The 12,532-nt window shown below is 48.8% G+C and overlaps 1 protein-coding gene across 1 annotated transcript in view; it reads left to right on the top strand.

The window, feature by feature from the left end:
* The first annotated feature begins 283 nt into the window (after positions 1–283).
* ASB14 (ankyrin repeat and SOCS box containing 14) overlaps positions 284–12,532 on the top strand; it is a 59,813-nt gene continuing 47,564 nt past the window's right edge. Inside the window, exon 1 of the mRNA XM_089681902.1 lies at positions 284–449. The gene's annotated coding sequence lies outside the window, so the exon portion shown is untranslated. The remainder of the gene's footprint in view (positions 450–12,532) is intronic.

Raw genomic sequence — 12,532 nt, 5'->3', positions numbered from 1 at the left:
GTGTGTTTTTATTGAAAAAATAAACTTGTTCTGCTTGTATAAAAAGGTAACTGTAGAGGGTTGCAGTTGTTGTGTAAATCCTTCTGATATTGCATCTTTTGCCTGAGTAATGGTTGTGTGATTCCAGCACAGCATGAGTTTCTGAGTCCAGGATCTGCAGCCTCTTTTAATTCCTCTGCTGTAATCCACCTGATTGTGTTACCAAACATAGCTCACCCATGTGAGAGGGGGCCGACTATCTCATGATCTGGTATTTATAGGTCACCAGTGAAGATTCTGGAGATGTCTGCTTCAAAATAAACATGATGTTATGCTGAGGAGTGAGCTGATGGTCAAGTCTTGACTTCCACTTTAACAGTGCAGTTTTCAGTGTTAAGCCTAAGAAATTGTGACCTGATCAGCTTATGGTTAGACAAGAAGATGAGAGCCAACAAATACTGACAGAACAGGTAAGAGTCTTACATTTTTTGGGTTTTATCAATATACAATTGGGCTTATTCTGCAAAGCACAAAGGAAAATGATTTACAAAGTGTGTTATACCGTAGCAACCATGTATGTTTACTGTAAATGCAGGCAATTCAAACTAAGCATATGATGAAAACATGGATCAGCAAAGGCTACCTGCACTGAAGACCACATGTCAAAACAATCAGCAAAAAAAGAGAGAGGCAGGCAACTGAAAATATAAGCGGATCCCCACAGTTTCTATAAATGTTGAGTTTATCCCACCTCTTGGGTTTCCTTATAGGTCATTGGAGCAGATTACATCATTAAAATACCAATTAGAAGATTTCAGAGCTAGGAGGGGTGGAGCCAATCTTAACTTTTACAGGAAAAGTCATAATTTGCATATAAATTTAGCTACCTGTTTCTGTGGATTAAGGGTCCATGTACACTGGCTTAAAAAAACGCTGCTCCTAGAGGAGTTTTGCCTGTAGAAGCAACTAATGTTATCACATGCGCCCATGCACATGTGGTCATTTAGAGGCATATTTTGGTTCAGCATTTAGAGGCAGAAAATAATACCCTTCTTTTTTGCTTTTTTGAAAGCGTTTTTTTTCTGCCAGAAAAAAAGCCAAACACTCCTAAATGCTACAAAATGCTCCTAAATGGTCCTACAAAAATGCCTACAATTTGTGGGTTTTTTTCTGACAAGAGTACTGGTGTTTTTTGTGCATGGGCCCTTACTGAACATTTTGGCATGCAGGATTTACTGAACCTCTCCTCTGCTTATGTATTTTTACATCATAGATGAAATCAGATTGGCTCACTCATGTTTGAAACAAGTTAACTTTAAATTTATTAACATGATCTCTTCATTGGTGGTTAATACACTTCACACATAATCACTGAACTTTTCAGTTAATGAAATATATCCAAATCTCATTTGCATTTGCCATCGAGAAATGGTAAATCATCAGATAGTACTAATGGACATAGGGCTCGAGGTCAGGCAGTCTGCATGAGTTCCATATTGAACTGTCAGGTTCTCCCTTTCATTCTCCTACACTGCTAATGGGGAATCTTGACTGGTTCTTTTGGGGATGCAAAGACAGTTTTAGTTGTTTCACAAGCACTTAGGTTCAAAGTTCCTCAGCAGCTTTTAGGGAGGTTATACTTTTCTCATTCTTAAATAACATGCTCATCAGCTATGACTCACTGGAGCAATTCTAAAGGCAAATAGACTGCTCGCTTTGCAAAGGAAGTTACAATTTGCAAGGGAACATTCCCCAGAGCTTAATGAATGAGGTGAAGCTGTGCTGACTTCCATCATCCAATTATGTGCAGGCAAACAGACATTTATTTCATTTTCCTTGCATATGATTTGGATAATTTTGACAACATTTACGAAGCTCTGAGGAAATATATTTTGACAGGTGAACAGCCTATTTGCCTTTAGTAAATCGACCCCCATCTCAGGTTAGACCAGCAATGGGCAAACTACGGCCCGCGGGCCGTATACGGCCCGGCGGACCTTTTAATCCGGCCCGCGGAGCGTGATCCAAAAAAAAAACAGCCAGGGCAGGCAAACATTGGCTGTCAGGATGTGTGTAGGCGGGGCAGCGTGACGAATGTGAGGGGAGCTAGGCTCCTCTCACAGTCCGCCCTGAAGACCGGAACGGCGCGGGAACACGGCGAGAGGAACGCGCGGAGCAAAGGTAAGTAAATTGACACAGGGGGGACTTGGCTTACTACTTGGGGGGGGAATAGTACTATGAGGGATGAATTAATATGGGGGATGAATTAATATGGGGAATGAATTACTATAGGGGGGATGAATTACTATAGGGGAGATGAATTACTATATGGGGGATAAATTACTATGGGGGATGAATTACTATATGGGGGATTAATTACTATGCTTACTATGGGGGAATATTACTATACTTACTATGGATGGCATGGTAGTGGCTGGGCCGGCCAGCAGCTAGTGGGGGGCGGGGCTGTGGGGGAGTACGGATTGAAGGCACTATTTTATGAAAGAAATACATTGCATAAAAGTTTTGTAAAATAACTCTTTTTATGCTTTTCTACCTTAAATTAATCTAAACATTTAATGTTACAAATTTTAATTTAATTTATATTAATTCACACATACACATCATTCATCTACTCTTGGTCCGGCCCCCGGGTCCAATATATGAACCCATTGCAGCCCTTAAGTCAAAAAGTTTGCCCACCCCTGGGTTAGACTGTTGAAATTCTGCAACTGTAAGGCCAACTACTCTTTAGTTCTGTATCATCAATGCTTGTGTAGAGAACTTGGATATACCATTGTTTCCCAAACTGGTTGCACAGGTTTATTAGCCAGGAACAAAAAGCAGCACTAAAATAATTTCACATGCGATAACCGCTGTCAAAGATGAGCTTTTAGAAATCTTTGAGAACCATAGCTTGGTAACTAGAGATGAGCGAATCGAAGTAGGCGAAGTGGAATTCGTTTCGAATATTGGAAAATCCGAAAAATAGCCTACTTCGGACGCGCGAATCGAAATTTTTCCTAAAATGGCGGCGGACATGTGCGGCGACGGAGCGGGGATGTCTGGGAAGGCGCGCAGACAAGGCGCGCTGACCCATAATGCATTCCTTAATGACATGTGATTGCATTAGCCAATCAGCAGCCAGCCAGCCAGCACTGTGTAATGGTCGAGCTATAAATGGCGGCCATTTTAGAATTCTTCATTTGCCTCCAGTCATTCAAGAGAGGCAGACCGCTCTGTATTAGGGACAGAGTTAGGGCCACAGAAACGTTACTTGGGGACAGAGAAACGTTACTTAGGGACAGAGAAACGTTACTTAGGGACAGAGAAACATTACTCAGGGACACAGAATTGTTAGTGAGGGCCACAGAATCGTTACTTAGGGCCACAGAAACGCTAGTTAGGGCCACAGAATTGTTACTCAGGGACAGACAGAATTGTTACTGAGGGCCACAGAATTGTTACTTAGGGCCACAGAAACGTTACTCAGGGCCACAGAATTGTTACTGAGGGCCACAGAACTGTTACTTAGGGCCACAGAAATGTTAGTTAGGGCCACAGAATTGTTACTCAGGGACAGACACAGAATTGTTACTGAGGGCCACAGAATTGTTACTTAGGGCCACAGAAACGTTACTCAGGGACACAGAATTGTTACTGAGGGCCACAGAACTGTTACTTAGGGCCACAGAAACGTTAGTTAGGGCCACAGAATTGTTACTCAGGGACAGACACAGAATTGTTACTGAGGGACACAGAATTGTTACTGAGGGCCACAGAACTGTTACTTAGGGCCACAGAATTGTTACTCAGGGACACAGAATTGTTACTGAGGGCCACAGAACCGTTACTTAGGGCCACAGAATTGTTACTCAGGGACAGACACAGAATTGTTACTCAGGGACACAGAATTGTTACTGAGGGCCACAGAACCGTTACTTAGGGCCACAGAATTGTTACTCAGGGACACAGAATTGTTACTGAGGGCCACAGAACCGTTACTTAGGGCCACAGAATTGTTACTCAGGGACAGACACAGAATTGTTACTCAGGGACACAGAATTGTTACTGAGGGCCACAGAACCGTTACTTAGGGCCACAGAATTGTTACTCAGGGACAGACACAGAATTGTTACTGAGGGCCACAGAATTGTTACTTAGGGCCACAGAAACGTTACTCAGGGACACAGAATTGTTACTGAGGGCCACAGAACTGTTACTTAGGGTCACAGAAACGTTAGTTAGGGCCACAGAATTGTTACTCAGGGACAGACACAGAATTGTTACTGAGGGACACAGAATTGTTACTGAGGGCCACAGAACTGTTACTTAGGGCCACAGAATTGTTACTCAGGGACACAGAATTGTTACTGAGGGCCACAGAACCGTTACTTAGGGCCACAGAATTGTAACTGAGGGACACAGAATTGTTACTGAGGGCCACAGAACCGTTACTTAGGGCCACAGAATTGTTACTCAGGGACAGACACAGAATTGTTACTGAGGGCCACAGAATTGTTACTTAGGGCCACAGAAACGTTACTCAGGGACACAGAATTGTTACTGAGGGCCACAGAACCGTTACTTAGGGCCACAGAATTGTTACTCAGGGACAGACACAGAATTGTTACTGAGGGACACAGAATTGTTACTGAGGGCCACAGAACCGTTACTTAGGGCCACAGAATTGTTACTCAGGGACAGACACAGAATTGTTACTCAGGGACACAGAATTGTTACTGAGGGCTACAGAACCGTTACTTAGGGCCACAGAAACGTTACTCAGGGACACAGAATTGTTACTGAGGGCCACAGAACCGTTACTTAGGGCCACAGAATTGTTACTCAGGGACAGACACAGAATTGTTACTCAGGGACACAGAATTGTTACTGAGGGCCACAGAACCGTTACTTAGGGCCACAGAATTGTTACTCAGGGACACAGAATTGTTACTGAGGGCCACAGAACCGTTACTTAGGGCCACAGAATTGTTACTCAGGGACAGACACAGAATTGTTACTCAGGGACACAGAATTGTTACTGAGGGCCACAGAACCGTTACTTAGGGCCACAGAATTGTTACTCAGGGACACAGAATTGTTACTGAGGGCCACAGAACCGTTACTTAGGGCCACAGAATTGTTACTCAGGGACAGACACAGAATTGTTACTCAGGGACACAGAATTGTTACTGAGGTCCACATAACCGTTACTTAGGGCCACAGAATTGTTACTGAGGGACACAGAATTGTTACTGAGGGCCACAGAACCGTTACTTAGGGCCACAGAATTGTTACTCAGGGACAGACACAGAATTGTTACTCAGGGACACAGAATTGTTACTTACGGCCACAGAAACGTTACTCAGGGACACAGAATTGTTACTGAGGGCCACAGAACCGTTACTTAGGGCCACAGAATTGTTACTCAGGGACAGACACAGAATTGTTACTGAGGGCCACAGAATTGTTACTTAGGGCCACAGAAACGTTACTCAGGGACACAGAATTGTTACTGAGGGCCACAGAACCGTTACTTAGGGCCACAGAATTGTTCCTCAGGGACAGACACAGAATTGTTACTCAGGCACAGACACAGAATTGTTACTGAGGGCCACAGAATTGTTACTCAGGGACACAGAATTGTTACTGAGGGCCACAGAACCGTTACTTAGGGCCACAGAATTGTTACTCAGGGACAGACACAGAATTGTTACTGAGGGACACAGAATTGTTACTGAGGGCCACAGAACCGTTACTTAGGGCCACAGAATTGTTACTCAGGGACAGACACAGAATTGTTACTCAGGGACACAGAATTGTTACTGAGGGCCACACAACTGTTACTTAGGGCCACAGAAACGTTACTCAGGGACACAGAATTGTTACTGAGGGCCACAGAACCGTTACTTAGGGCCACAGAATTGTTACTCAGGGACACAGAATTGTTACTGAGGGCCACAGAACCGTTACTTAGGGCCACAGAATTGTTACTCAGGGACACAGAATTGTTACTGAGGGCCACAGAACCATTACTTAGGGCCACAGAATTGTTACTCAGGGACAGACACAGAATAGTTACTCAGGGACACAGAATTGTTACTGAGGGCCACAGAACCGTTACTTAGGGCCACAGAAACGTTACTCAGGGACACAGAATTGTTACTGAGGGCCACAGAACCGTTACTTAGGGCCACAGAATTGTTACTCAGGGACAGACACAGAATTGTTACTCAGGGACACAGAATTGTTACTGAGGGCCACAGAACCGTTACTTAGGGCCACAGAATTGTTACTCAGGGACACAGAATTGTTACTGAGGGCCACAGAACCGTTACTTAGGGCCACAGAATTGTTACTCAGGGACAGACACAGAATTGTTACTCAGGGACACAGAATTGTTACTGAGGGCCACATAACCGTTACTTAGGGCCACAGAATTGTTACTGGGGGACACAGAATTGTTACTGAGGGCCACAGAACCGTTACTTAGGGCCACAGAATTGTTACTCAGGGACAGACACAGAATTGTTACTCAGGGACACAGAATTGTTACTTAGGGCCACAGAAACGTTACTCAGGGACACAGAATTGTTACTGAGGGCCACAGAACCGTTACTTAGGGCCACAGAATTGTTACTCAGGGACAGACACAGAATTGTTACTGAGGGCCACAGAATTGTTACTTAGGGCCACAGAAACGTTACTCAGGGACACAGAATTGTTACTGAGGGCCACAGAACCGTTACTTAGGGCCACAGAATTGTTACTCAGGGACAGACACAGAATTGTTACTGAGGGACACAGAATTGTTACTGAGGGCCACAGAACCGTTACTTAGGGCCACAGAATTGTTACTCAGGGACAGACACAGAATTGTTACTCAGGGACACAGAATTGTTACTGAGGGCCACAGAACCGTTACTTAGGGCCACAGAAACGTTACTCAGGGACACAGAATTGTTACTGAGGGCCACAGAACCGTTACTTAGGGCCACAGAATTGTTACTCAGGGACAGACACAGAATTGTTACTCAGGGACAGACACAGAATTGTTACTGAGGGCCACAGAACCGTTACTTAGGGCCACAGAATTGTTACTCAGGGACACAGAATTGTTACTGAGGGCCACAGAACCGTTACTTAGGGCCACAGAATTGTTACTCAGGGACAGACACAGAATTGTTACTGAGGGACACAGAATTGTTACTGAGGGCCACAGAACCGTTACTTAGGGCCACAGAATTGTTACTCAGGGACAGACACAGAATTGTTACTCAGGGACACAGAATTGTTACTGAGGGCCACACAACTGTTACTTAGGGCCACAGAAACGTTACTCAGGGACACAGAATTGTTACTGAGGGCCACAGAACCGTTACTTAGGGCCACAGAATTGTTACTCAGGGACACAGAATTGTTACTGAGGGCCACAGAACCGTTACTTAGGGCCACAGAATTGTTACTCAGGGACACAGAATTGTTACTGAGGGCCACAGAACCGTTACTTAGGGCCACAGAATTGTTACTCAGGGACAGACACAGAATTGTTACTCAGGGACACAGAATTGTTACTGAGGGCCACAGAACCGTTACTTAGGGCCACAGAAACGTTACTCAGGGACACAGAATTGTTACTGAGGGCCACAGAACCGTTACTTAGGGCCACAGAATTGTTACTCAGGGACAGACACAGAATTCTTACTCAGGGACAGACACAGAATTATTACTCAGGGACACAGAATTGTTACTGAGGGACACAGAATTGTTACTGAGGGACACAGAATTGTTACTCAGGGACACAGAATTGTTACTGAGGGACACAGAATTGTTACTGAGGGACACAGAATTTTTACTGAGGGACACAGAATTGTTACTGAGGGACACAGAATTGTTACTCAGGGACAGACACAGAATTGTTACTCAGGGACAGACAGAATTGTTACTGAGGGTCACAGAATTGTTACTTAGGGCCACAGAAACGTTACTCAGGGACACAGAATTGTTACTCAGGGACAGACACAGAATTGTTACTCAGGGACAGACACAGAATTGTTACTGAGGGACACAGAATTGTTACTGAGGGACACAGAATTGTTACTGAGGGACACAGAATTGTTACTGAGGGCCACAGAACTGTTACTTAGGGCCACAGAAACGTTACTCAGGGACACAGAATTGTTACTCAGGGACACAGAATCGTTTAATTAAAGAGTATGTCAGACAACATGCAGAGGAGTGGCAGAGGAGGCAATGTTTTAGGAGCGAGCAGACGTGGCAGCAGAGGAAGGGGTCGAGGCAGCACTATTCGCAGCCAGAGGCTAGTGCTCCCGGTGTCATCCAGTACAGTGAGGAAGAGCTAACAGAGGGCGGTCAGGAACGGGGGGAGACATCCGCCTCTTCAGCAGCCAGGCGAAGAAGTAGTGGCGAGGAGAGTGGCTCGGTAGCCGGTCTAGAGACAGGTCTGTCTCCTGACCCACACGCAGCCGAGGGGGCTAGTAGTGAGGCGGAGACCCTAATTGATGATGATGAGGCTGATTGCACTTGGCAGCCTCGTCGTCATCAGGCTATTGCTTCCGCATCATCAGGAGAAGAGGGTGGCAGCTTGGCAGCGAGCAAAACAGTCGGTGGGTTGTCTCCATCGCCACACTCTGCCATGTGCCACTTTCAGGTCTCCTCACACACTGCTGGTGTGTTCCATTTTTTGTCATAGGGTGCTGGCAGATTACGGGCCTCCAATAGCTGCTGCCAGGCCCCTAATCTGCCATAGGCCCCTATACCGCCTCCTCATGCTGCTGCCAAGTCCAGAGTCTGTCATGGGTCCCTGTACGGCCTCCCATTGCTGCTGTCTCCATCGCCACACTCTGCCATGTGCCACTTTCAGGTCTCCTCACACACTGCTGGTGTGTTGAATTTTTGGACATAGGGTGCTGGCAGATTACGGGCCTCCCATAGCTGCTGCCAGGCCCCTAATCTGCCATGGGCCCCTATATACCGCCTCCTCATGCTGCTGCCAGGTCCAGAGTCTCTCATGGGTCCCTGTACGGCCTCCCATTGCTGCTGTCTCCATCGCCACACTCTGCCATGTGCCACTTTCAGGTCTCCTCACACACTGCTGGTGTGTTGAATTTTTTGACATAGGGTGCTGGCAGATTACGGGCCTCCCATAGCTGCTGCCAGGCCCCTAATCTGCCATGGGCCCCTATACCGCCTCCTCATGCTGCTGCCGAGTCCAGAGTCTGTCATGGGTCCCTGTACGGCCTCCCATTGCTGCTGTCTCCATCGCCACACTCTGCCATGTGCCACTTTCAGGTCTCCTCACACACTGCTGGTGTGTTGAATTTTTTGACATAGGGTGCTGGCAGATTACGGGCCTCCCATAGCTGCTGCCAGGCCCTTAATCTGTCATGGGCCCCTATACCGCCTCCTCATGCTGCTGCCAAGTCCAGAGTCTGTCATGGGTCCCTGTACGGCCTCCCATTGCTGCTGTCTCCATCGCCACACTCTGCCATGTGCCACTTTCAGGTCTCTTCACACTGCTGGTGTGTTGAAATTTTTGACATAGGGTGCTGGCAGATTACGGGCCTCCCATAGCTGCTGCCAGGCCCCTAATCTGCCATGGGCCCCTGTACCGCCTCCTCATGCTGCTGCTAGGTCCACAGTGTCTCATGCCATGTGCCACTTTCAGGTCTCCTCACACTGCTGGTGTGTTGAATTTTTTGACATAGGGTGCTGGCAGATTACGGGCCTCCTATAGCTGCTGCCAGGCCCCTAATCTGCCATGGGCCCCTATACCGCCTCCTCATGCTGCTGCCAGGTCCAGAGTCTCTCATGGGTCCCTGTACGGCCTCCTATTGCTGCTGTCTCCATCGCCACACTCTGCCATGTGCCACTTTCAGGTCTCCTCACACACTGCTGGTGTGTTGAATTTTTGGACATAGGGTGCTGGCAGATTACGGGCCTCCTATAGCTGCTGCCAGGCCCCTAATCTGCCATGGGCCCCTATACCGCCTCCTCATGCTGCTGCCAGGTCCAGAGTCTGTCATGGGTCCCTGTACGGCCTCCCATTGCTGCTGTCTCCATCGCCACACTCTGCCATGTGCCACTTTCAGGTCTCCTCACACACTGCTGGTGTGTTGAATTTTTTGACATAGGGTGCTGGCAGATTACGGGCCTCCCATAGCTGCTGCCAGGCCCCTAATCTGCCATGGGCCTCTATACCACCTCCTCATGCTGCTGCCAGGTCCAGAGTCTCTCATGCCATGTGCCACTTTCAGGTCTCCTCACACTGCTGGTGTGTTGAATTTTTTGACATAGGGTGCTGGCAGATTACGGGCCTCCCATAGCTGCTGCCAGGCCCCTAATCTGCCATGGGCCCCTATATACCGCCTCCTCATGCTGCTGCCAGGTCCAGAGTCTCTCATGGGTCCCTCTACGGCCTCCCATTGCTGCTGTCTCCATCGCCACACTCTGCCATGTGCCACTTTCAGGTCTCCTCACACACTGCTGGTGTGTTGAATTTTTTGACATAGGGTGCTGGCAGATTACGGGCCTCCCATAGCTGCTGCCAGGCCCCTAATCTGCCATGGGCCCCTATACCACCTCCTCATGCTGCTGCCAAGTCCAGAGTCTGTCATGGGTCCCTGTACGGCCTCCCATTGCTGCTGTCTCCATCGCCACACTCTGCCATGTGCCACTTTCAGGTCTCCTCACACACTGCTGGTGTGTTGAATTTTTTGACATAGGGTGCTGGCAGATTACGGGCTTCCCATAGCTGCTGCCAGGCCCCTAATCTGCCATGGGCCCCTATATACCGCCTCCTCATGCTGCTGCCAGGTCCAGAGTCTCTCATGGGTCCCTGTACGGCCTCCCATTGCTGCTGTCTCCATCGCCACACTCTGCCATGTGCCACTTTCAGGTCTCCTCACACACTGCTGGTGTGTTGAATTTTTGGACATAGGGTACTGGCAGATTACGGGCCTCCCATAGCTGCTGCCAGGCCCCTAATCTGCCATGGGCCCCTATATACCGCCTCCTCATGCTGCTGCCAGGTCCAGAGTCTCTCATGGGTCCCTGTACGGCCTCCCATTGCTGCTGTCTCCATCGCCACACTCTGCCATGTGCCACTTTCAGGTCTCCTCACACACTGCTGGTGTGTTGAATTTTTTGACATAGGGTGCTGGCAGATTACGGGCCTCCCATAGCTGCTGCCAGGCCCCTAATCTGCCATGGGCCCCTATACCGCCTCCTCATGCTGCTGCCAAGTCCAGAGTCTGTCATGGGTCCCTGTACGGCCTCCCATTGCTGCTGTCTCCATCGCCACACTCTGCCATGTGCCACTTTCAGGTCTCCTCACACACTGCTGGTGTGTTGAATTTTTTGACATAGGGTGCTGGCAGATTACGGGCCTCCCATAGCTGCTGCCAGGCCCCTAATCTTCCATGGGCCCCTATACCGCCTCCTCATGCTGCTGCCAAGTCCAGAGTCTGTCATGGGTCCCTGTACGGCCTCCCATTGCTGCTGTCTCCATCGCCACACTCTGCCATGTGCCACTTTCAGGTCTCTTCACACTGCTGGTGTGTTGAATTTTTTGACATAGGGTGCTGGCAGATTACGGGCCTCCCATAGCTGCTGCCAGGCCCCTAATCTGCCATGGGCCCCTGTACCGCCTCCTCATGCTGCTGCCAGGTCCACAGTGTCTCATGCCATGTGCCACTTTCAGGTCTCCTCACACTGCTGGTGTGTTGAATTTTTTGACATAGGGTGCTGGCAGATTACGGGCCTCCCATAGCTGCTGCCAGGCCCCTAATCTGCCATGGGCCCCTATACCACCTCCTCATGCTGCTGCCAAGTCCAGAGTCTGTCATGGGTCCCTGTACGGCCTCCCATTGCTGCTGTCTCCATCGCCACACTCTGCCATGTGCCACTTTCAGGTCTCCTCACACACTGCTGGTGTGTTGAATTTTTTGACATAGGGTGCTGGCAGATTACGGGCCTCCCATAGCTGCTGCCAGGCCCCTAATCTGCCATGGGCCCCTATATACCGCCTCCTCATGCTGCTGCCAGGTCCAGAGTCTCTCATGGGTCCCTGTACGGCCTCCCATTGCTGCTGTCTCCATCGCCACACTCTGCCATGTGCCACTTTCAGGTCTCCTCACACACTGCTGGTGTGTTGAATTTTTGGACATAGGGTACTGGCAGATTACGGGCCTCCCATAGCTGCTGCCAGGCCCCTAATCTGCCATGGGCCCCTATATACCGCCTCCTCATGCTGCTGCCAGGTCCAGAGTCTCTCATGGGTCCCTGTACGGCCTCCCATTGCTGCTGTCTCCATCGCCACAGTCTGCCATGTGCCACTTTCAGGTCTCCTCACACACTGCTGGTGTGTTGAATTTTTTGACATAGGGTGCTGGCAGATTACGGGCCTCCCATAGCTGCTGCCAGGCCCCTAATCTGCCATGGGCCCCTATACCGCCTCCTCATGCTGCTGCCAAGTCCAGAGTCTGTCATGGGTCCCTGTACGGCCTCCCATTGCTGCTGTCTCCATCGC

Source organism: Staurois parvus, unplaced genomic scaffold, assembly GCF_062004578.1.
Source record: "Staurois parvus isolate SC_StPar_1 unplaced genomic scaffold, SC_StPar_1.0 ptg000282l, whole genome shotgun sequence".
Taxonomy (NCBI): Eukaryota; Metazoa; Chordata; class Amphibia; order Anura; family Ranidae; genus Staurois; species Staurois parvus.
The sequence above is the reverse complement of the archived record's forward strand: the minus strand, read 5'-3'. Positions and strand labels throughout refer to the sequence as shown.